Raw genomic sequence first — 24,367 nt, forward strand, 5'->3', positions numbered from 1 at the left:
AGCAGTATATGGTAACTGAGTTGTACATTTCCATTACGGTTTCACAGGTGTGGTTACCAACGTGTGTCATCTGCTTACATTCTTCATGGACTTGTGATGTGTGACATAGGTATGTTGACATTACATTTGAGAATGGATTTTGCCACTGTCATTGCTAATACACATTTTCAAGATCACAGACTGACTCCAGATTGTTTTGTGTTTCAAGGGTGTTTATTGAAGTGCTAAATATTGGAGGGAGGTGGTAAAATGGTGAGGGGTGATGGTGGAGGAATGTCCATGGCAGAGTCCAGTCTATTAGTCTCACAGGTGCACTGCCCATATGGGCATAGGAAGTGGAGCTGGGGCAGTTCCAATATGGACAGGGTGACAAAGTGGGACAGCGGGATGACAATCAGGGTGGTCTCATTTCTTGGCAGGGGTCTTGCCATCGTGCTCTGTCCTGTTGCTGGATCTCAGGGACCGCTTGCGGGGTGGTTCTCCATCTGCAGGGGATGGGGTGCTGGTGTGGTGTTCCTGTGGCGGTGCCTCCTGTCCACTATCGCCGGCGGAGGTGGTGGGCAGTTCATCGTCCATGCTAGTGTCAGGGGCCCCTTGGAGTGCCACGGTGTCCCTCCTGGTGTTCAGTATCTCCTTTAGCACCCCTACGATGGTGCCCAGGGCGGAGCTGATGGTTCTGAGTTCCTCCCTGAAGCCCAAATACTGTTCCTCCTGCATGCGCTGGGTCTCCTGAAACTTGGCCAGGACCGTAGCCATCGTCTCCTGGGAGTGGTGGTATGCTCCCATGATGGAGGAGAGGGCCTCGTGGAGAGAGGGTTCCCTTGGCCTGTCCGTCCCCTGTCTCACAGCAGCCCTCCCAGTTCCCCTGTGTTCCTGGGCCTCCGTCCCCTGGACCGTGTGCCCACTACCACTGACCCCAGGTCCCTGTTGTTGTTGGGGTGGTGGGTTATCCTGGGTTCCCTGTAGTGGTGGACACACAGCTGATTGACGTGTCCTGGGGACGGAGATATGGGCCCACTGGGTGGGTGCTGTGCTGGTGTTACCAGAGGGTGGAAGGTCTGTGATGGGCTGTGCCTGTGCGAGGGGAACCGACTGTCCCGAGGCCCACGATGGTCCGGGCTGGTCATCTGGATCCAGTTGGCCAGAGCTGCTGTCATCACTGTGGGCCTCTTCTGTGGGTGGGGTAGAGATGTCTGGACCATCCTGTTTGGTGACATTGGGTAGTGGTCCTGCAGGGGTGTAAAAGCATGATTATTGCATGTGTGTGTGTCATGGTGTGCAATGGGTGGGTGAGCGTGTACCCCGGTGCTAGCATTCCTGTGTGGGGGCTTGTGTGATGATGGTTGGGGGAGTGTTATGGGTATGTGCAGTGGGCATGCTTTAGTGAGGGGTATCCATGCTTTGTTGTGTCATGCAGGGCTTGGTGTTAAGATGGGTGGTTTGTGTTATTAGTACATTAGTGAGGAGTTGGAGTGATAGGGGAGGGGGACAGGGTGGGGGTCTGTGATAGCATGCAGGTAGGGTGGGGGATATGATAGTTAAGATTTGACTTACCAGAGTCCATTCCTCCACTGACTCCTCCGAGGCCCTCAGGATGCACAATGGTCAAGACCTGCTCCTCCCATGTTGTTAGTTGTGGGGGAGGAGGTGGGAGTCCGCCGCCAGTCCGCTGTACCGCAATGTTGTGTCTTGAGACCACGGAACGCACCTTCCCCCGTAGGTCGTTCCACCTCTTCCTGATGTCATCCCGATTTCTTGGGTGTTGTCAACACTGCGTTGACCCTGTCCACTATTCTTCGCCATAGCTCCATTTTCCTAGCTATGGAGGTGTGCTGCACCTGTGATCCAAATAGCTGTGGCTCTACCCGGACGATTTCCTCCACCATGATCCTGAGCTCCTCCTCGGAGAACCTGGGGTGTCTTTGCCGTGCCATGGGGTGGTGTAGGTGATGTGTGGGGTGGTGTATGTGGTGATGAGTGTGGTGATGTGTAGTGGTGTGTGGTGTTTTGTGCGTGGATGTTGTGTGGGTGATGGTGTTGTGTGCCTCTGTGTGGTGGGGTTGTCTATGCTGTGCAGTCTCTCTGGCCTTCGTCAAAATTTTTGGTCATAGGGGTTTGTGGGTGATGTGGGTGGGTGTTTTATATAGTGTTGGGTGTGTGGGAGTGGTGTTTGTATGTGTATCAGGTGTGTGTATTTCAAATTTTCCAATGTGTTTTGGAGCTGTGTGTGTATTTTGAGTGCGGCGGTGTGTACCGCCAATGGAATACCGCGGTTGAAAGACCGCCACGTGGATTCGTGGGTCGTGATAGCATGGGTGTGTTTCTGTTGGCGTGACGGTGGAGGATTTGTTTTCGCCAGTTTATCACTGACCTTTGGTGTGGCGGACTTGTGTGGGTGTCTGAATTTCGTCAGATTCCGAGATGTGAGTCATAATAGCTGTGGCGGATTTCCGCCGCTGCGGCGGTGTATTGGCGGTCTTCTGCACGGCGGTAAGAGGATTTTACCGCCAATGTTGTAATGACCCCCTTTATGTCTTTTCATGTTATTGCAAGATGGTGGGGGTATCTGTAATAATGACTCTTGTTTTTACAATTCTGTCTCTTGCACTGTTCATTATCCTAATCATTGCAGCTCATGCAACTTATCGCAAATTGCAGTTGTGTTGAATAAAAACTATTGAAACTTTACTGCATCGTCATTATTGCCTGTGTTTGGATGAGACATGATATATCTGTGAGAAAGGGGTAATCTCCGTTTAACCACGACACTCCCTGAGATGTCATACTCTCGAGTCCATGCGTAAAGGCTGCCACAAATCACCTTTTACTATTTGGGTTTTGGTGAGGTGCTGCTAGTGAGCCGGAAGGGTTGGGACGACAGCTGCGACTTGTTGTAGAATAGGCATAGTCGCCTACAAACATAAGTACTGTCATCCTTAAACCAGCAGTCTTGCCCAGAGCAAAAGTCCAAACTATGACACTATCCTTTGGTTATCCTTCTCCGGCAAAGATAGAGACAGACTTCTTATTGTCAGAGAGGATGATGCAGATAATTACCAGGTTCTTAAAAATGCACTCTTGGATGGTCTAGGCTTAACCACTAAACAGTACAGACTTAAGATCAGAGAGACCAGAAAGGAGTCATCACAAGACTGGGCAGACTTTGTAGACTGTTCTGTGAAGTCCCTGGAAGGTTGGTTACATGGCAGTAAGGTGACTGATCATGAAAGGCTATATAACTTGATTTTGAGACAGCATATCTTGAATAATTGTGTGTGCATCAATATCTTGTGGACTAAGATCTGACCTCTCCCCAGGAATTGGGAAAGAAGGCAGACAAATGGGTCAGAAGAAGGGTGAGCAGAAAAGCTCATACAGGGGGTGGCAAAGATGGCAAGAATAAAGATGGTGAAAAATCTCAGGACAAGCATGGGGATAAAAGTAAACACAAAGATCCTTCTTCAGGTCCAAAACACTCCTCTGGGGGTGGGGATAAAACTTCTTCATCTTCTTCTAACTCTTCAAACAATCAGAAAAGCCTTGGTGTTATGTGTGTAGAAATAAAGGCCATTGGCTGGGGATAAGTGCTGCACAGGTAAAGCCCCTGAGCCTACTACCACTAAGACATCAGACTCTATTGCCCCTAGCAGAAGTGGTAATAGTGGTGGGACTGCTGGCAATAGTCAAACTAAAGATGTAGTTGGGTTCACTTTTGGGACCATAACAGAAACTGGGGTTTACAGTCCCAAGACAGTTTCTGTCACATCTGGTGGCATTTACCTTGCCACCTTGGCTGCTTGTCCCCTTAACATGAATAAGTACAGGCAGTCAATCTTAATAAATGGTGTTGAGGCTCAGGCCTACAGGGACACAGGCGCCAGTATCACTTTGGTGACTGAAAACCTGGTGTCACCTGCACAACACCTCCATGGACAGAAGTACCAAGTTACTGATGTCAATAACTCCACTCATTATCTCCCCTTAGCTGTAGTTCAACTTAGTTGGGGTGGAGTTACTGGCCCTAAGCAGGTGGTAGTATCACCTAGCTTACCTGTAGATTGTCTCTTAGGGAATGATCTAGAGACCTCCGGTTGGGCTGAGGTAGAGTTTAGTACCCATGCATCCATGTTGGGGAACCCTGAGGAATTGATTCCTCTCATTTCTGGTGAAATGAAAAAGCAAAGAAGAGAAAAAGGCCTGAAATCTCAGAATCCCTCTCCACCAAAAGGTAAGAAGGGTATCAAGGTATCCCTTCCCTACCCTGCCACTAAGGATACCATTCCTGTGGTGGGAGAAACCTCTCCTGGGGTGGAACCTGTGCCAAAGGAGCCATCAGCTACCACAGCTGGACTCCCAGAGGTAAAAGTACCTTTCTGTGGAACTACTAAGCCAGATGAGCAAAATTGCACCATTTTAGTAAATATGGAGCATCCCTCCAGCCCTCCCAGAGAATCTTTAGTGCAGCAGCCCTGCACTGCCTCTAAACACTTAGGACAGCAGCCCTGTCCTAATGTGGAGCTTATAGGACAGCAGCCCTGTCCTGCTCCAACTCAAGAGAAACAGCAACCCTGTTCTCTCTTACAGCCATATGGACAAAGTTTTTGCCCAGCTATGGCTTTATTGAGACAGCATCTCTGTCTAGCATTTCCTGCATTTGACATAGGCCCAGTGGACCAATCCCACTGCCCAACTTTAAAACATACTAATAGGAACTCTGAGAATTTACACTCACGCTGTTGGTTAGGTAAAAATCTCCAAACAGGGTGGTTTACATCCCCACAGGGAAGTAACCATATAGTGTATGATAAAGGGAGTAACCACACTATTGCAGATCTACTCTCCACTTATCATCACTTTGACAATAAAGTCTCAACTGGCCAAGGTTAGCCTTATTGTCCTTCCTTTGGGCGGGGGGTGAGAAAGTAGCCTCTTTCTAGCATGCTTACCCCCACTTTTGGCCTGTTTGTGAGTGTGTATCAGTGTGTTTTGCCTGCCTCACTGGGATCCTGCTAGCCAGTTACTAAGTTACTAAGTCTGAGGGCACCCTTGCACTAGCAAAGGTGCCCCCACATAGTTTAGGGCCATTTCCCCAGACTTTGTGAGTGCGGGGACGCCATTACTTGCGTGCACTGCATATAGGTCAATACCTATATGTAGCTTCACAATGGTAACTCTGAATACGGACATGAAACATGTCTAAGATCATGGAATTGTCCCCCCATTCCAAATCTGGTATTGGGGAACCAATTCCATGCATCCTGGGGGCTCCATCATGGACCCCCAGTACTGCCAAACCAGCTCTCTGAGGCTTGCACTGCAGCTACAGCTGCTGCCACCTCACAGACAGGGTTCTGCCCTCCTGGGGTCTGGGCAGCCCAGTCCCAGGAAGGCAGAACAAAGCATTTCCTTTGAGAGCAGGGTGTTACACCCTCTCCCTTTGGAAATAGGTGTTACAGGCTGGGGAAGGGTAGTCTCCCCCAGCCTCTGCTTTGAAGGGCACAGATGGTGCCCTCCTTGCATAAACCAGTCTACACTGGTTAAGGGATCCTTTCTCCCCTGTTCTGGCGGGAAACTGGACAAAGGAAAGGGGAGTGACCACTCCCTTGTCCATCACCACCCCAGGGGTGGTGCCCAGAGCTCCTCCAGTGTGTCCCAGACTTCAGCCATCTCGCTTTGCAAGGTCTGGGGGCACTCTGGAGGGCTTTGAGTGGCCAGTGCCAGCAGGTGATGTCAGAGACCCCTCCTGATAGGTTCATACCTGATAAGGTAGCCAATCCCCCTCTCAGGACTGTTTAGGGTCTCTCCTGTGGGTTCTCTTCACATTCTGCTTGCAAGTTTCCTTCAGGAATCATCTGCATCAACTTCAGGCTCTTCTGATCTCGGATCAACTGCAGCCTGCTCCAAGAAACGCTGTAACTGCAACAAAGTGTCTACAAGAGACACTCTTCTTCAGCAACCTCAGCTCCAAGTCAGCAACAGCAACAGATTTCATGGTGTGCATGCTCTGCGGATTCCCTGTCTTCATCCTGCACCAGAAGGACCGAAGAAATCTCCCGTGGAGTGACGGAGTCACTCCCCTGCTCCATGCAGGCATCTTCCAAGGTGATGACCAGTACCCTGGGACTCCTCTCACGGTGACAAGCATGCTCCTAAGGACACAGAGGGTGGACATCATCGACAAAGACTGTCCTGAGGTCCTGCTGATGCAATTTGGAGGATGTAAGACCTTGCCTGCCCCGAGAACGACGGTACCCCTGTGTATTGTGTCTTCTTCACCTCCTGAGGCCTCTGTGCACTTTTTGCAAAATTCCTTCATGCACAGCCTGGCCCAAGTCCCCAGCACTTCACCCTGCGACGCTCAACTTGCTGAGTTGTTCTCCGGCGGCGTGAGACCTTCTTTTGTTTTGCTGCATCAACCGCATTTTGCACCTCCTTTGAACCTGGATCCTGTGGCTTCTGGGGACGCTGGCTGGCATCCTGAGGGCTCTCTAAAGTGCTGACAGCCCCCTCTTTCTCCTCATAGAGAGTTGAGGCCCCCAGGCCCCTCCTGGGTCCATCCAGTGCCATTTTGATGAAAAATTCACTTTTGCCGTAGCCAAGGTTTGTTAGTGCCTTCTAACACGAAATCTCATCTGTAACAATCTTCACGCCGTGAGACATCTTTTTCATCATGCAGGAACTCGCTGGCATCTTCCTGGGGTGCATTTCTGCAGTCTTCTACTAACCGGGGACTCTTCTTTTGCACCCTCTTCTGGGTTGGCAGGGGCTCCTGTCCTTCCTGGAACTTCTTTCGACTTCTGGAATTGGTCCCCTTCCTTTGCGGGTCTTCAGGTCAAATAATCCAGCAGTTGTTATTTGCTGTTGGCGGCTGCAAATTCCCAAAAACGAGGTGTAGTGTGTCCTAAGGAAACTTGCAGTACTTTACTCCTGCTTTTCTGGGCTCTGGGGTGGGGTAATGTATTTACCTTTACTGTATTCTTACTCTCTCAGCGATTCTGTCTGGGGGGGATTTGTGATTCATATTCCACTTTTTTAGTATATGGTTTGTGTTGCCCCTAGACCTATTTTCTCCTATTGAATTCTATAGGATTTCCTCCTATTTGCATTGTTCTATGACTATTTACTTGTCTAATTTTGGTGTCTAGTGTATATATTGTGTATAATACTTACCTCCAGAAGGAGTATTGCCTCTAAGATATTTTTGGTACTGTGTCACCCAAATAAATACCTTTATTTTTGGTAACACTGAGTATTGTCTTTACTTGTGTATAAGTACTGTGTAACTATAAGTGGTATTGCATGAGCTTTGCATGTCTCCTAGTTCATCCTAGGCTGCTCTGCTATAGCAACCTCCATCAGCCTAAGCTGCTAGAACACTACTACTTCACTAATAAGGGATAACTGGACCTGGGATAAGCTGTAAAACACTACTACTTCACTAATAAGGGATAACTGGACCTGGGATAAGCTGTAAGTACCCAAGGTACCCACTACAAACCAGGCAAGCCTCCTACATCACCTATAACTTATTTAACCTGAATGACATGCATAAGGTTCAGCTGCAACCAGCAGCCTTCTTATCATGCTTCAGCGACCTGAAACTGCACTGTCTGAAAAATCTTCCAACTATCAGAGTACGTAAAACCCACCATATTCATGAAACTCAGGCAGTGAGTCTCCTTTTGCTGTCCAGTCTGCCAAAAACGTACCTGTTCATCCACCACAGTCCGGTGGACTGCCACAGCCAAACCTGTTGACAAAAGCACCTATGTGAAACGGGAGGAGAATAACAATAGATTCTGGGACCATGGCATGAGGAGTGTGATTTCATTAAAATGGAGTTCTTCGCTTATGTTCTTGGTCTTTGATTCTAGGAACTGCTAATCAATCTGCTAATGGAGAGAACATATGTTACATTTGGGATAAAGTACCCCCTGCTGTCCATTATACGGATATTGCAAGTCACGAATGAGTTCATTTATAAGGTTATGGAACTCCAATATAGCCATTCATGGCAAATAAATTAGACTTTTTTAATACATGGATTGCAGAAGCAACAGTGGTCTCCACTCTCAACTGGCTCTTGGCTCCCCCGCTATGTCGAGTATGCCTACAATTCTTACTGCAAGGGTAGCAAAAATATCTGGTTCTCTGTACTCGGACCTACAATTTATTTACGAAAGGCAACTTGAATTTGAAATACGGAAGAGCTGTTAGATTATTTTCTAAACTGCTCCCCAAACAGGCCTTATCTCACCTTCACAACTGGAGTATGTGCTTAAGTATGACTAAATGTTGCTCTTCTCACCTATTCTGGCATTTTCCTTCACTCCCACACACTAGTCAAGAGAATGATGAAGGTACAATGTATCAGGTCCTTTGGTACCTTGTGCCTTCTTTAGTTTGCAGGTCTTTGTGAGCACTTCACACTGTTATTGGTACAGGATCACTACCAATGTTAGTGTGCATTTTTTCTGAAATCAAAAGTGTGCTCCTAACATATGCTCACGTTAGTTCTGCTTGTCTGTATGTCCCTAAGTAAGTGTGGCCAAAGGCTAGGCCCTCGAGTGAAATAGCACAGTACAGCATTAAACAATACAACACATTTCTAGTAATTATCAGACATTTGGCAGAAGGCTGCTGTTGTAGGCAGTTCTGCACCGAAGTCTAGATGCTGTAGCTGCTAAAAAACACCTAGATGAATCAGTTTCAGGCCGAAACAAAATTATTTGACATCAGCCGGACCACAGACATCTGGCTCCTTCTACTCCATATGCCAAGATTAGAGAGCAGGGAGCAGCGTTTTTGACTGTCTGCGCTTCACAAGAGCTGGAGAACTCTAGGAACAAAACCCCAGTCTCAGGTGAAGCACTGTAACAGGGAGAAGAAAAGTAAGGGGACCAACAGCTTGCTGTGGCTGCCTTCGTCCGTGATGTTTGATCTGGCCCCACATTCCCCCTAGCAGGCGACTGCCAGGTGGGCCATCAAGGAGGCTGTGGGTCTTTGGGCATTGCTGTTGCCATATCCTGGATGGTGTAGTTCAGTGGTTCTTAACTTGTGGTCCGGGGAATCCTGGAAGTCCACGAAACCTAGTCAGGGGATCCGCAACTCCTTAGAAAATTAAATAATATTAACAGATTAATAAAGTGCATATAAATAAAAAAGCAAAATTGAAAATGTGAAACTGTGAAGGATTTTGAAATTAGAGGCTAAAAAATAAGTTAGTATCCTCAGATTAATTTGTGGGGGCACATCAAACAGAATATAGCACGGACAATGACTGGCCCCAATTGAATTAATAAAAGTGCTAACCGTCCAATTAAAATGTAAATTTAGATTGTTTTATATTTGCTTGTGAATAAAATAAAATATGTTATCATTTGTGTAGTTGTTTGATGAACGCTTGCTTCTGTATTTGTTGTTTATTGTTTTGCAGTTCAGATAATTGATAATGCTTATACCAGAGTCCCGGCTTCTAGTAATGCCTAAGTTGCGGGTCCTCGGATTCCAGTAATGATTCAATAGAGGCCCCTAGGTTTCAGTAATGTTGAAGTTGGGGGGCCGCATTTACAAGCCCCTTGTGCAGCCACAGCGTCATATTTTTTTCTTTTTACTCAGTAGTGGTGCTAACAGTGCACTACGCTGCTGCATGTGTACAAACTGACGCATTGGGCCCAGTGTGTCAGTTTGAAAAGTCATGTGTCACATTATACCTGTGCCAGGTCTAATGTATGCAGGGTAGGCATTCCCACGGAAAAAGCCACGTAGAACTGACACAGTGAAATTTACAACTTTTCACTGTGTTACTCTGCAGCTTCACTGCATCACAATTTTACCGCCTGCTTAGACCAGACGTAAAATTGACCCAGAGCTTTTTCTAGTGGGACTATCCTGGTATTGCTGGAGTGGTGTCAGTTTAACAATTCAACTCTAGCAATGCATAAATTTAGAGCCAACAGATGCATCAGAATTTCTAACGCATCAGGTAACGTGCACCATGGAGCTCTATATTGTAAATACAGTGCATTCATGGTTAGGGGTTATAGGCAGGTGCAAGAAATCTGATGCATAGATGACGATGTGTCAGTTTCTTGTAAATGAGGCCCAGGGTCCACAAAAATCAAAATGGTTGAGAACCACTGGTGTAGTTCCAGGACGCATCTAGTGAAAATAAAAAAATGGTTCTTTTTCCCCAGTCCTGCGTTGCTATCACCATCCATAGGCATTATACAGTGTGCCTTTGTTTATGACGTCTGTCCTTCTTTGGCTGCCAGATTCGATCTGACCCTGGTGTTTTTGGATACCGAGGCTTGAGCCTCATTACTCCATAATCACGTTGATTTTCTTTAAGTCACAGTTTTGGTTTGTTGTTGATCCGTTACACATTGTCACAGGTGAACTGGTTCACAGGGTCAGAGCTGTGATGGGCTGTGGGTAGACTGCCGGGTTGCTCAGACATATTGCGACATCATTTATAATATGGCACGTTAAAGATCATGGGCTGTGCTTCCTTGGTCACTCTGGCTTCCGTAAGATCTCTAGCCTGAGCCCGTCTGATGGGTGCCCTTTCAGTACCTTTCTCTCTGACGTGAAGAATGTATCTACTTCCTGATGAGCTGCTCAATTATAGAAATATATTTCCTCTACAGTTTTCACTTTTTTACAATCTAAAACGATGATAGGGCAGCCAGTGAGAATTCTTATGCAGAATTAACGAGACACTTTCATTGCTTTCAATCATTTGAAGCAATTCTACAGTTCTAGCAAGAGACATGACTAAAATTGCATGCTGAAACATTTATGATGCAACAATAATGAAAGTACAAATAGAGCAGGGAGGAACATGTGGGAGGTGGATAATTACAGTAGGACTAGTATACTGCTGTATGATTCTTCCCACGTGCATTGTGTTTTTCACTAGTTCTTTCCAGCACTGCACTTTCTTTCAAGCACACATACAAAGATGTTGTGTTCCTTTGTTTCACTATTTTGCGAGTTTAGTCAATATACACTGCGTTCCCCATGTTTTACTTCCCACCATTAACGACACAATGGAAGAGGTTTTCTGGTAAGCAGTTACTTCAGAGTTTAATTTCACTGCCATAAACTAATCGTGACATTTTCTCACAATCTGGTAGTTCCCCAAAACTACATTATACCATAATCCTTTTCTGTGCCGAGCATGATGATAATACAAAGGCAGCAACACAACGCACGTTGGGCTGAAAAGACTTCACCGCCCCCATCAAACGCACATCGTGTTCCGTAGCCCGGACTGAAGCTATGTGGGTGTCTATCCTGGGGCGAGCCTGGGCGAAGTACTATGGAGAGGAGAGCGTTAGAATAAACCTTCCTTTTTCCAACAGACACACCTTCAGCTTAACTTGCAGCCGCAGTGTTCTCAAAGGAGGCGGGTCACAGGAGAGTCACAACATCCAGGACAAAAACCCACAGTGGGGGTTCTAATTGTATAAGGCACGTGTGCTTTACTGGTCACCATTGTTTTGAAGCGAGAAGGCTTGCCCATTAAGGTTGGTATGGGAGACCTCATCTGCACTTCAAATGGAATCTCTGACATCCTTCTCTGCTTCCAAGCAAGCAAAGCAAAAAATGCAACTTGTCTTATTTTGCAATTGCATTTATACAGTGCTTAATTCTTATGTGAGGGGTAATAAGTGCTAAAAATGCTAATACATAGTTTATTAGTTTTTTAAAATGCAGTGAACATGAGACAATGCAGACTTTTCTGACTGTAGCATTTTAAAGGACAGGTTGGTAGTTTTGGTTCTAAAAATAACAAATACTAATTAAATATAAGAACATGCAAAATAATGTTGGCAAAATAGAGGTGGGGTGGATGGTTAGCAAAGATGGTCAGTGGGTAGCAGTCCCAGTTCTCTGTACTCATTTTTACCACAGCCTTATTGTCTTTGTTTACTTTAATTATCAGTCAGGAGTCAATAAGGCAACTTTGGAACACGTTCTAAAGTGTTTTTTTCTAACAATTACTGTTTAAAGTATGTACTGATAAGGTGAAAATACTGGCTTTAGTAGATTGTTTTCATTCTTGTACCAGCAGAGACATTAACAGAGCAGTCATGCCACTTAAAATAGTCCAGCTGGCAATCATACTTACTATCCTTTACAGGGGGTTTCTGTCAAGGAATTATAGCAAAATGAATGAAAAATGCTGAAATATAATCCAGGATTGGCCAGTAGACCTAGCAGTATTAGAAATTGCAGGTTCTAATTTCAAGGGTACAAACACTGTCCCAGTGCACTCTAGAGCACACTGAGCCAGCTACATTGGGCTCAACCCACTTGGACTTCAAAAACAACTTTACTATATATTTGGGCATCCTCTGCCTGTGCAATATTGGTGGGAAATGGTAAAGTTTAAGCACATTTGTATAGTTAATGCTGAGTTCATACTCCTTTTCCAAGCACACAATACCATTACATTATTTGCAGAATTGTATGTTGGTACAGTGTATAAGGAAAGGCTGCATCACATTAAAAGTCTAGGACACTCAGAATTTAAAAGCTGTACTCCAGCATACCTCTGCCTGCATCATGTAATCCTAGTTTTGATGTGTTTGGGAATTTTCTTAGTCTGTGATGCATTCCACGTTTGGAAAGATGCTGGCACTAATAACACAGAACACCTGGATCTCAACTATGGGTTTCGAGTGGCATGTGGTACAAGTGACTTGCCATTTGGTAACCCTGGCACTGCCCTTCCTCGTCCTCATCTCAGGGTTAAAGAAGCCAGAGGAAGTATAAGAAAGTAAACATCCCTCTAAAAAGTTCTTTGCCTCAAGACAACCTCTGTTTTGGAATTAGGAGGCTTTTGAGGAACCAACCATAGGCCAAATGTCAACATATGATACCAATGGAAAGGTTTGTGTGATATAATTTCTAATACCTTTACAGTTTTTAGTTGTCCTCCATGAAACAAAGTAACAATAGCCACATATGCACCACACTATGCACTCTAGTCGCAGCAGAACATTATGGGGGTCATTCTGACCAGCACCGCCAACAGGCTGGCGGTGCCCCGCAGGGCATTCTGACTGCGGCGGTTTGGCCGCGGTCAGAAGAGGAAAACCGGCGGTCTCCCGCCGGTTGTCCGCTGCCCAAAAGAATCCTCCCTGGCGGCGCATGGGGAGTCTGGGGAGTCTGACACCCTCTGCCGCCAGGAACAGGATGGCGGTATGGGGTGTCGTGGGGCCACTGGGGGCCCCTGCAGTGCCCATGCCAATGGCATGGGCACTGCAGGGGCCCCCGTAAGAGGGCCCCAACAAAGAATTTCAGTGTCTGCTCAGCAGACACTGAAATTCGCGACGGGTGCAACTGCACCCGTCGCACCTTCCCACTCCGCCAGCTCCATTCGGAGCCGGCGTCCTCGTGGGAAGGTTGTTTTCCACTGGGCTGGCGGGCGGCCTTTTGGCGGTCGCCCGCCAGCCCAGTGGAAAACCCAGAATCACCGCAGCAGTCTTACGACCGCGGTGCGGTATTCTGGAGGGGGGAACTCTGGCGGGCAGCCTCCGCCGCCCGCCAGAGTTAGAATCAGGCCCTATATGAGTCACATAACAGTATATAATAGTATTTATCTTTATGAAAATATTTGGAATCTGTGCATGAAGAAAATTGCGACAACTAATGTCTGTTTAACTCTAGATAGATGACACAATGAAAAAGTCAACCCTTGTGTAAAAAAGGGATCTTGAAATACAACTTCCTGAGAAAGCCAAATAGTAACATTTGTTAATACTTGCAGAAAGAATGGCAAATGCATGTTATTTACTGGCTTCTAGCAGGACTGTTGAGGCTAAAACAAAAGAAGGACAGTCTCACAGTCCTATTGTGTCTCAAGTATTTTTACAGAGATACTACACTCATTATAGTTAATAATAAAAAAGTTAAAACTAACAGGATGATAGTTCTGTCTGACAATATTTTGCCCGAAATATTGTAACATACAGTTCATACACTTGTAGGAACTTTTCCAGGTGTTACAGGCAGTCAGGGGTTACTGGGTTCATAGGTTCAGACTGTGTCAATCAGAGCCACTTCCCACTAGTGCCTGGCGGCTTAACCCTTCTGTTGGACCCAAAGCTGAACACCAACTGCATCTTTTTGGCATGCCACCCTCGTGGTATTGAGGTCTAGCGGTTAAAGGCTTACCAAGGTAGTTGGTGAGAGGTTGAAGACTCAGAACTCAACAACCATCGAATAGCAATAAATTACCATCCACCACTACTTTTATTTAAAAGAAGAAAGTAGCGTATTAATATTGTACACACAAAACTGAATCACTGTACATGGAGGGCATTCATCAAGGGAATGGAAAACAGCACCCATGGTATTATGTGGGTAGACTCTATAGTGATAAAATGCATTGGCCCTTGGACCGTGATAGACTGTAGTGACACACAAAAGGAACCTCAGTGTGGCTTCAGCCATGTGTCATATGTGTTGCACATGCATTCTTTACACACACACGTATTAATATGCATGCAGAATTCATGACCTCCATGGTTGGACGAAGTGCCTGGTTACAGGAGAGTTGCAGAACCAATTAAAAAATATATGCTAGGGAGACTAGCCCACAGGCCTCTCTTGTAACAGGTAAAAAGGCCAACCCTAGGACCAGGGTTGGTATCAACCCCACTAGTTTGTCCTCTACTGGCAGAACTGACAAAGAGCCATGTGCTGGGTGACAATCCTGCACTCATGCATGATATTTGTTCATACTGAAGTATGCATGGGTCAAAACCTTAATATTACCATGATGAATCCAATGCAAGTGTACATGTTCTCTAGATAGATGTCTCCATTCCAACATCAGCCATTCAGAATGCTTCCTAATGGATAACCTTCTGTCAGAAAAAATGGTTTTCTATTAGTACCATATTAACCTTAAAATTTTGAAGCTGGTATTCAAATGCTTGTGTTGTTTTGGAAATGTCTACCTGACAATATGCTTAGTTGGTATAGCCTTAGTGGTGCACTGCAGTCATCCAAACTACTTATGCTGGCTTTTCCACCAATGAAATGAAATGGATATGCCACAACCACTCAAATTAATAGTCCAGGAACAGAGAAAGTAAGCCCTGCCTCTCCGTATATACCCAAAGAAAAGCAACCAACAGCACAAAAATTCTGCAGGGTAAACAGACTCCCTTATAGGAAAGACATTTGCTACTCTGAGCAAATCACTTGCAATGGTGCTGCAAACTCCTCCTCTGCATGTCATCACTTCTACGTGCATTAGGGCCTATACTCAACCTATACCAATTGCACATTACAAAAGTGTAAAACATATGGCAGTCATTTGAGAAACCGTCAGATGCATTCAACTATTATTTATAGAGGGGTGAGAGCCGAAAGAAGAATCTCATCTTAAATCAGTACCCAAATTCCTAAAGTGTGCAGTAGTCCATAAAGCCAATACTACTGCAAGTTCTGTGAGCTTGGTTACTGCCAAGTTATTACATGCCTCTAACACGTGAAACTGATCCTAATCAAATGTCCCTTTGCTTTAATGAACGTAAATATTGAAAAGCTAATGTAGATTCATAATGAGTGTAATTTTAAACCAATAACGTACACTTTACACCAAAGAAAGTGCATTTACACCAATAAATATACATTTATAGAAAGAAATTAATATTAATTCAGTAGCGACAACATCACATTTAGAGGTGGCAAGTAAATGTACTAAGTGCAGGTACCATGAAAGAAGCCATATTCATGCAGAAAATACAATATAGCCTGCCAATGCCCTTTGCTGTTAAAACATGGAAAATATAAGGCTGGACAATCCTTGTGCTCTACTGTGCAATACGTAAGTCTAACCAGTCACTGTCATTCAAGTCTTACAAAATTTTCAACCAGAGTTAAGGGCACAATGGGTAGATTATGACTCATAAAGGTATGTTGCAAAGGTACTGAAATACATAAGCTAAGGTGTTTTTAACAAAACAAATAATACTACTACCCCAAACTAAAGTACTTCTGACTGACCACCAGCAATACTGAACAGCATGTCACGCAACTGAGGATTATTCACGGAGAGTTACAGTATTGTGATGTTTTGTAATAAAAAACACCTTTATTGTGCATTTTGGCAATTTCGAACCCTTTTAAGTGTTCTAATATACACCTATTGTAACCTTAACTTTCATTGAAATATTTTTTTAATTAAGTTTTTCTACTACATAACATTTACCATTTACCAGCAGCAAATGTTGCACTTTTACAGCACTTCTAATGATATGCTCTGTCAACTCAGTATGTCTAGCTTAGATAGATAAAATGCTGAGATGGCACAGCGAGAAAAAAAAAATCACTGCAGATTAACAGTGGGGTAGCCTAGGTGCCATAGGCCCTAACAAAAGCATGAAAAATGTTCTAGTCCCTTGGGGGCATATTTATACTCTGTTTGTGCCGGATTTGCGTCATTTTTTGTGACGCAAATCAGGTGCAAACTTAACTCTATATTTATATTTTGACGCTAGACATGTCTCGAGCCAAAATATAGGAGTTAAAGTCATTTTTTGCCTGCGGAAAACTACCTTGCATCAATGAGATGCAAGGTAGGCGTTCCCGGGCAAAAAATGACTCAAGGCCATAGCACCTATTTATCCTCCCGTGCAAAAATCATGCATGGAAGGAGGTGGGCCTTAAATAATGGCGCTAAGCCTGCTTAGCACCATTATTTAACACCTGGGTCAGGGCAGGCATTAGGGGACCTGTGGGCCTTTTCCATGGTCACAGACCAAGGAAACAGCCCAAAAGCGCCCTTCCCTGCCCCCACGGACACCCCCACCCACCTTCTCCCACACCTGGAGGACACCTATGGATGGGGGGACCCATCCCAAGTAAGTCCAGGTAAGTATTTTTTTTTTTTTGCAGAGTGCCATAGGTGGGCCTAACTTGAGCCCCCCTACATGGCCATTAGGCTGGGGGGCATGGCTTCTGTCTTTACTTAGACAGGAGTCATGTCCATGGGGGTTGTGCGTGGAAATAATGATGCTAATCAGGTTAAAGTCATTTTTTTGGCTCTAACATGACTAGCGCCATTCTTTCACGCATAACCTCCAGTTTCCCCTACGCCTCCCCCACCCGGTTAGCGTCAATAATTTTTACGCTAGCTGGGCCTTACCGCCGGCTAGCGTCATAGCTTAAATAGGATGCCCGGCTGGCAACTAGGAATGGCGCTAGCCAGCGGTATACTTTTTGACGCAAACCTGCGCTAACACAGGTTTGCATCAAAAAGTATAAATAAGGGCCTTGATTTGCTAGTAAAAGACATGTATAATTGGATAGTAGAGAGCCCTTTGCATTGCTGGGCTCAGGTGCCATTTCACCTGTGGCACCATAAATAGCCCTTCCCCTGCAAGTTATGTAGAGGTGGCACAACTGTGGTACATGTATACAGTTGTGTGATCATTGCAATAGGACAGACTTTTTTTATTTAATTAAATGCCTAAAAAATATGAATTTGTTCAGCACTAGAGATTTTGAGTAGCCTCCAAGCAAAGAGGACATTAAAAAACACTATTTCCATACTCCATAAGGTGTGCATACATATAGGCGAATGCAAAATAATTCAGGCTCTCTTTTTATATTGTCTTTTTGGTGGGAGCTTTTTGCTTTGTCTTTTGCACTGGAAGTGTTGCAAAGAACACCTTATGTTTATTTGCAGAATGATAGGCTATAGATAATATCCGTTTTGGATACCTGCTATAATTTCACTCTTCCTCACTGAATCTCCAAAGTCACTGCTCCTTATCTTTGAACAGAGAATTAGGCAGAGTGTGCCTTCCTTCCAGTACAAAACCTATGTTGGACTCATGCAGAGACCTTTGGACTATGTGCAAAGGTGTGTGTGTAGCACTCTGCAGCATATTTGAGCGCCAGTGGTAGGGGGAGAGCAGGATAGTGCCATATCTTTATATATTTGGCACTTTCCTACTCTCACCTTCTCACACAACACAACAACTTTGGGTGCTGTGTTTTATGAAAGTTTTGCAGAGGTGGCACAATTGTGGTACATGTATACAGTTGTGTGAAAATTACAATAGGACAGACATTTTTTAATTAAATACTTAAAAAATATTAATTCGTTCAGCGCTCCAGATTTTGAGTGGCCTCGAAACAAAGAGAACATAAAAAACACTATTTCCGTACTCCATAACGTGGGCATACATATAGGCGAATGCAAAATAATTCAGGCTCTCTTTTTATATTGTCTTTTTGGTGGGAGCTTTTTGCTTTGTCTTTTGCACTGGAAGTGTTGCAAGCAACACCTTATGTTTATTTGCAGAATGATAGGCTATAGATAATAGCTATTTGGGATACCTGCTGTGATTTCACTCTTCCTCACTGAATCTCCAAAGTCACTGTTACTTATCTTTGAACTGAAATAATTAGAATCTTTGAATATATGGCGCTTTCCTACTCTCACCTTCTCACACAACAGAACAACTTTGAGTGCTGTGCTGTGTTCTGTGAAAGTTTTGATAATCTCGACCTTAGTCTTTTTCCCCCTACTCAGTCTAACTCACATTCTCCTACTTGCTCATACTCACTCATACTCATTCCGACTCACTGTTACTCACACACAAATATATTCATACTCACTGGTTCTCATTCTCACTTACTAACACCCTTACACACACTTACTAACTCTGGTCCCTGGTGCAACTGCACCTGAGGCATCATTGATAATTACACCCATGACTCACTTCCACTCCCTCTCACAACCTCAAATCAATCACTCGTTCTAACACTCTCAACTCCTTCACTCACTCCTTCTTAGTCACTTTCACTTATTCATACACACTCCCAAACTCTGCTTCTCATTTTTACTTTCATGGACACTCTCAAACACCCCCCCACACACACATATACACTCCCACACACACACACATTCACTCAATCACATTCACTAAACGGGCTAGATGTACAGAATTGCATGTTTGTGATTTCCTAATAGGAAATTTTAGAGATTTGCTATTAGGAAATCGTAAACTGTGATATACAACAGTGTGTTTGACACTGTTAGTGATTTGCAGTTGGTCTTAAATGGACTTGCCTCATCAATATTCATGAGGCAGGTCACAATTTGCGACCAATTGTAAACGGTTACAATCACAGAGATGGTGGCTCGCTGAGCTCAGCAGACCACCATGTCTGTGATTGTTTTTTCAATAAAACAATTTCTGTTTTGTACTGCAGACCATTTTCCTTAAAGAAAAACAGGATGCATTACGAAAACAAAAATGAAAAGTTTTCTTTTCATGTTTTAAGTGTAAGTAGTGGTCTGTGGGACCACTGCCTGCTCTTAAAAAAATGTTTTCATCCACAGTCACAAAGGGAAAGGGGTCCCTTGAGGACGCCTTCCCATTTACCAATGGGTTACAGGATCTTCTACGGAGTCGGTAACATATGAATGTTTTGCGACTGCATTCCGGTCACAAAACATTCATACATACCAGTGGTATTCAGTATTAGGAGGAGACGCCCTAAACACGCTCCTTTCCAATACTGAATTGCAAAATGCGATTTGGTAACAAGTTACTGAGTGGCATTTTGCCTTTGGTGCATTGTAAAAAACTTTTTTTCCTGTCACAAACGGACCGATGGGCTGTTTGCGAATAGAAATATGCTTTGTACATCTGGCCCTTAATCACTCAGAAACACACTCACAAACACATAAACACATGCATAGAGAAATATATTTTTTGTTTTACTTACCTTGTTTACTGCTTATTGCACATTTTAACCCCCATTGTATTGCGTATAGCTGGTCACCTGGACCTCAGCACTGTTCATCCTGCCTGATGTCCCTCTTGGTACTCTTTCCACATGTCGCTGTCTTCTCTAATGTTCCCTATCATTCTCCCTTTTCGTTTTTTTACAGCCTCCTTCCTCCCAAGTAATCAACTATTGCATACCGTTTCCTGATTGCTAAACTGATAGTAAAGTTTGGGTCAAAAATATTAATTATCATCAATTAGGGTGTATCAACCAATTCATACCATTTCCAAATAGCATTGGTAGATCTCATAAAATTCAGTACAGAATGACAGGTTTCAATCGTAGACAATTTTTGTACATATTCCATTGCTTCCTTGGAATGTTTAATGTTTGAATTACACAGCATTAGCAACATGAAAGCAAGTCTTAGAGCAGAATACAATGTGCAAAATAATAAAAAGTGACCCATGCTCTGCTTAGACATGCAGTTACAAGGAAAATTAGGTAAGTATTTTTTTCCAGGTACACTGTGTTGGAAAAGTTGGCCTGACCAAGGTTAAAATGAACCTTGTAATGGATTCCCAAGCCATAATAAATAAGGCTCCATGGCTTCCTTTGTTGAAATCTGAATATAGGGCTCAACTGTTTTCATTTTCAAAGCACCCCATAATCTACATGTCATGGCATTCTCCCTAAAGTGCTGTTCCACTATCGCTTCTCAATTTTCTCAGAGAGAATTTGAGGATTTGAGAACATGTTCCCGAGGCCCAGCTTTTGAAAAGACATTTTTAAGTAAAGGAGCCACGGAATCCTATTCATGTTTGCCAAGTTTAAACAATCAGTCAGACAATCTTGCACCAAAACTGTCTCTGGGATTCTCCAGCATCTAATCCACAGTAGAAGTGGAGAAACAGCAATCTGTCCCTCTAGGTACTGGAGACCTAATTCCTCATGACAAATAATATTTGCTACATTCTTAGGAACAGTCAACAATCTATTCGCAAATTTATTTTCTATTAGTTGTAATAAATCTGCCTTTTGCAGTGCGTGAAATCAACACTGCATCATCTGCATATAATAGGACTGGCAACAATCTTTGCCCCATCCTAGGGAGGTCCTTCTCGTACCTAGGCAAGTGATTATATATACCATTTATGTAAATTAAGAATAAAAAAGGAGCTAAAATACATCCCTGTCTTATCACTCGCCTTGAGGGGAAGCGCTGTGTGACTGGAGGAGGGGCAGGAGCCCTTTAATTTCTTATCGCGCTCCCGCTGTCGCGGGAAGCGCTGTGTGACTGGAGGAGGGGCAGGAGCCCTTTAATTTCCTATCGCGCTCCCGCCGTCGCGGGAAGCGCAGTGTGACTGGAGGAGGGGCAGGAGCCCTTTAATTTCCTATCGCGCTCCCGCCATCGCGGGAAGCGCCGTGTGACTGGAGGAGGGGCAGGAGCCCTTTAAATTCCTATCGCGCTCCCTCTGCGCGGGACGCGCACGGGCGGTGCCCGGGCGAAGCCCGGGCCAAGGGCGGGCCCGTCCTTCGCCCGTCATCAACCGGAAGAGGCCGGGCTGGCCCCCCCCCCTAACGTCTACTCCTTCCGCCAGTGGTAACTTCATCTGCGAGTCTATTATTAAATATGGGGAAAAGAAAGACTAATGTTCAAAAGGGGGAAGGTGGGTCCAGCTCCCTTCAGTCCTCCATTACTAGTTATCTATCTTCTGTGATGGGGGCCATCGAATCTGAACTTGAACATATAGAAGAAAGGATTGGGGCTGTCCAAAGTTCTGTACAACACCCCCCTTTGGAACCTATCGTCCACATTTCCACCTTTCCAAGAACCGGTCCTTCATCACTGATCTTGCCTCTGAATACCAGTCAGTTGGGCGACGATATACTTCCCACTACCGACCGAACTAATTCTTCTCCCCTATTAGTTATTCCTCCTCTTGGAAGCTCTTGTTCTCAGGCCGATTCTCCTCCTTTGAAGAAGAGGAGAGCCGGGAAAAAGCCCAAAAATACAAAAAAGGCCCTGGGCTCCAAAAAGAAACTACCTACCTTCCCAGCCCAAAGTGACCATCCCCCAATCACCCTGGTCCCCTCCCCTGAATGTCCTCTGAGTAAGGATGCTCCTGAAGACCATTCTAGTATTATTGACTTGACACAAATCCTTTTGCGCAACTCTAGAGGCAAAAATTACCACTTTGATCGCTAGGAAGCTTGATTGCTTTTGTAATGACATGACCAGGTTTTTATCTAGTTTATTAAAACCAGGTCCATTAAGTAAGGGAATCCATCATAGCCCTGAACCAGCCTATCAATCCACTCCTCCCTCTACTTTGGTATCCCAAGGAGTAAGTAACTCTTTGCTTGATCCACAAGCCGTCTCTGGTCAAGGAACTCTCGTTGACAACCCTGCATTAGGGCCGACAAGGGAAGTTTATTCCTCTAGGTTGCAAGATAAAGGTCCAAATAAACTTACTAACTATGCAGACTTTTTACATTTACCACCTGCCTGCAATCCGTACGTTCTGGTTCTCTCAAACGTTCCTCCTATGGAGTGCTCCAAACAAGAAGATACCCACTCCCTAATTAGAAAAGCTGGTCACTGGTTGAACTCCAATTTCAAACCTAATTTTTTTCATAATGATAAGATTCTTATGGCCCGAAAAGTGAGGAGGGTAGGATATTCAAAGGTATTGGAGGAGGGAGATTATGTAGTTTTAAATTTTGCTAATCCTCGCTCAGTAGACCATTTTTTGACTAATTTGGACCACTGTAATATGTCAACTAACAGGATTCAAATACATTCCCTGTGTCATTTTTACGACCCTGTGCTCCTACCTAATCGTATTGTCATTAATTCAAGTATTCACAGACCAGACCCAGAAAGGCTTCATTTACAGGTTAATGTACCCTCTAGCAACAGGTTCTCGACTCTTAGTCACCTTGACGAGAACGATTGACTATCGGTGATCCACCCTTGTTCTTCTAACACAGAGAGACCGAAGGCTGGGAACGTCCACGTTGAATGTACCTGGGACACAGGAAAGCCTGTAATGGATCTGAAAGTTCCTATAAATACCAAAGTTCTAATGTCATGTCCTGTGTCTAGACCATTATCCCTGCTTAGCTGGAACATAGCAGGGCTGCTATCTAAAATTGACAATTTGTACTGGAAGAGCTTCATTTCCTCTTACGATATAATTTGTCTACAGGAGACTTGGTCCAAAGATACGTTCCTTCTGAACGGTTTCACCTCTCTGTGTCAGCCGGCATTAACCTCCCAAATGGGGAGAGCTAGCGGCGGCCTTTTAGTTCTTGTTTCCGTACATCTTCCGCTTTTAAATGTGTCCTTAATCTGGTCTTCCCTTTATTTTATGGTTGTCTTGGTCTCTATTAGTGGTCAAAAGGATATCCTAATTTTACATTTTTACAATAACATTCCTCGGGGCCTCCTTATGGGTCATCTGGAAGAGTTAACAAACTTCATAGATTCTTCACATGTTTTGCAGAATAGTGATCTAATTATTCTATGGGTGGGCGATTTCAATACTCCTCTGTGTAGCAAAGAACACATGGACTTATGTGCCTTTCCTGCTGAGGGCAGAGTCAGTAATTCATTTTAACCATACTTCTGAAGGAGATGCCTTAAACCTTTTTACTTGTAAATTTGATCTGGTTCATGTCACCGAGAAATTGGCCCCCGTCGCCTGTAATACACCAACCTTTACAGGGAATTTGAGGGGGAGTACTATTGACTTCATACTTATCGGCTCTTCTGATTTTTATGTAATTCAAGAATTTAAGATTACGCCTCATTGTGCGAGCGATCATAACCCCCTTAGCATTATATTGGACCTAAAAATTATCCAGGCATCCAAGAATAAAAGCTTGAGCGCTGCTACTGTTTATAATCCAAACTGTGGCATACGTTTAAAATGGGCCAAAATAGATCTCAAATTTTTTAACCAGGAAATTGTAAGAAGTAGGTCTGACACGATTCATATGTTTTTGTCCCAGCAGTTAGATCCTGACCGCATAGTGCGTGAATTTGAATCTTTAAGCACTGACATTTCACGCGCCCTTGCGGTGGACAGGCCTGCGAAGGGGCCGGTGGCCCACAGATGGTTCGATTCTGCGTGCTCATCCGCCCATAAAAAACTCAAAGACGCACTTAAAGCAGTTCCTCTCTCCCGCCAATTAGTTAAAATAGCTAGAGCCGATTATAAGGCTGCCCTTGACAAATGGAAATCAGAAATTAGGTCTAGGGCCTGGGACGAACTTTTCGCTGCATTCGAGCAGAAGGATACTTCTAAATTTTGGAAAGTGATAAATCACTCTTACTTTTCTGACAACAACTCTTTGGCCAATGACTGTCTCATTGCTGAGGACGTCTGGCTAACTCATTTTAGGAAAGTCTTCTGCTCAGGAACTTATGAGAATTCGCATGTAAATCCTTCTGCATTTTTTATTTTAGACTCCAAAACTAAGGCCCCAAATATTATTTTTGATCTCCATGAGGTCAAAAATGCTTTTGATAGTTCAAGGCAGGGAAAGGCTCCTGGCCCCAATGGGGTTCCCGCTGATCTTTTTAAATCTG

Source organism: Pleurodeles waltl, chromosome 10 (genome assembly GCF_031143425.1).
Source record: "Pleurodeles waltl isolate 20211129_DDA chromosome 10, aPleWal1.hap1.20221129, whole genome shotgun sequence".
Taxonomy (NCBI): Eukaryota; Metazoa; Chordata; class Amphibia; order Caudata; family Salamandridae; genus Pleurodeles; species Pleurodeles waltl.